Source organism: Aplysia californica, unplaced genomic scaffold, assembly GCF_000002075.1.
Source record: "Aplysia californica isolate F4 #8 unplaced genomic scaffold, AplCal3.0 scaffold00534, whole genome shotgun sequence".
NCBI lineage: Eukaryota > Metazoa > Mollusca > Gastropoda > Aplysiida > Aplysiidae > Aplysia > Aplysia californica.
This window is the reverse complement of record NW_004797804.1, coordinates 140450-142586: the sequence shown is the minus strand read 5'-3', so window position 1 is coordinate 142586 and position 2137 is coordinate 140450.

The following is a 2137-nucleotide window of genomic DNA, read 5'->3' as shown; positions in this document are numbered from 1 at the left end:
TGTGTGTGTGTGTGTGTGTGTGTGCGTGTGTAAGTGAGTGTGTTTGTGTATGTGTGTGTGTGTGTGCGTGTGTGTGTGTGCGTGTGTAAGTGAGTGTGTTTGTGTATGTGGTATTCTTGTTATTGAGGGCGGGGGTTGGGTGGGGGTTGTTTGTTCGTTTGCTCTGTGCTCGTTTGTTTGTTTGTTTGTTTGTTTGTTTTCAATTTATGGTGTATTTTCTCATCACCCCTCTAAATGCAGATTAGGTCATGTTGAAGACTGAGAAGTTGTCCAACAGGAAACGTATTAATTTACTTTCTTTTACTTTTTCTGGCTTCTCTTATCTTGCGGTGTCGAGGATAGAGGCAAATCTCTTTCTCGTGTTTGTTATATTTCCTGTAGCATGGTTACACTGACTAATATTTTCCTGACCTCCTGTATCCATTGTTTTCTGGGTCTGGCCCTACTTCTGTCTCCGTCTGATTTCCGGTTGTAGGCTCTCGCGGTTATGATGTCTGGTGATTGCCATGACAGATGCCCAAACCAATATTTTAAAGCGTTGTTGATCTATGAAGGAGGCAGTTATGCCAACGTGTTCTAAGATATTCTCTTCTCTCTCCCCGTCTCTTTTTCCTATAATATGATGTTCAGAGTTTGTCTTAGGCGACTCATTTCACAGGCGTTGACATTGCTTTCGTGGCTCTTGGGGGTTTTTTTGGTTGTTGTTGTCGTCCATGTTTAGGCTTGATAGCACAGTGTTGTTGTGACAATGCTGACTGTTAATAAGTTGACGATTTGTTTCTATTGTTATGGTGGGGTGTGAAGGTAATGGCGCCACTTTGTAAGTCACAATATTGGCCTTTTTAAAGAATGTATTATGGTATCTATTTCTCCGTCAAACTTTCCATCTAGGGTGAAAACACCTCCCAGGTACGTATTTGAATTCTTCTACAAGCTTGATTTCGTTGTTGTTGACTGTGGTGTTTAGTGGGCCTGGTGTTTGCTGATTTTCATTGCCTCGGTTTTTTAAAATGCTAATCTTCATGTTGTGATCTCTGCAGCTTTTGTTCAGTTTGTTATTGTGTTTTTCTTGTGGGGGTCTGGTCGATGGAAAAAAGAAGCTCGTTGAATCTAACTAAGAGAATGAATTCCTATATGCACAGACAATTCCAAACTCCTCAAGGTTCAAACCTCAAATGTCCGTTTATTTAACAGTATAGTAGTATATACTGTATGAAGTTTAATAACTAAGGGGGGGCTCTCGTGCCCTAGAGGTTAAGGTGTACACCTTTCATTCAAAGGTCCCTGGTTCGAATCCGACGGAAAAATTATCTTTTCTAAAATTGTCCCCTTTCATCTTCTTTCCTTCTCTCTTGCAATATTCTGGTGTCTGCTTTCGTCTCCACTTTCTGCCCTTTACCCCCTCCACTGGCCTCCTGACTCTTTCTGCAGCCTTTCTACTGCTACTTCTTGGCTCCTTCTTACTGCTGTCTTTCAGCCACACCCCTGATAGTCTGGTTGGAAAGATCTACACCAAGCCTTCTCAGACAAGGGTGAAAAATCTCGGATGTTCCGTTTGCAAGTGGAAAGTCACAAAGATTGCAAAAGGAAAGCTTACTTATGGCACCCTTCAACAGCCTCTTCTTAAACGATTAGTAGATACGAGACAATGTTTAGTTACGTGTTGTCCACGTACATGTGTTCGGTTGGGAGGTGGGGGGATGTTTGGGTTTTCTATCTTTAAGATTGTGTATATTTTTTGTTGGTTTTGTTTTGCTGTGTATTGTTTTTGTTTTTATTTGTCTTTATTTTTGCTGTGTTTGCTTTTGGGTTGTTCGTTTTGTTTTTGTTTGTTTGTTTGCTTATTTGTTTGTTTGTTTGTATGTTTGATGTTTGTCTATCTGTTTGTTTGTTTGTTTTTGGGAGGGAGAGTGATGTTCTTATTGTAGTTGTTTTGTTTTCCGAGAGTCAGAAAGTATGTGAAATGGGCGAGGGAGGGGGGGGGGCTGTTTGTGCGTGTATGAGAGAGAGAAAGAGAAAAAGAAGAAGAAGGAGAGAGAGAGAGAAGGAGAGAGAGACAGAGAGCGACAGAGAGAGACAGATAGTGTGTGTGTGTGTTATGAGTTGTTGTTTTTCTTTGTTTTTCTTTCTTTTTTTT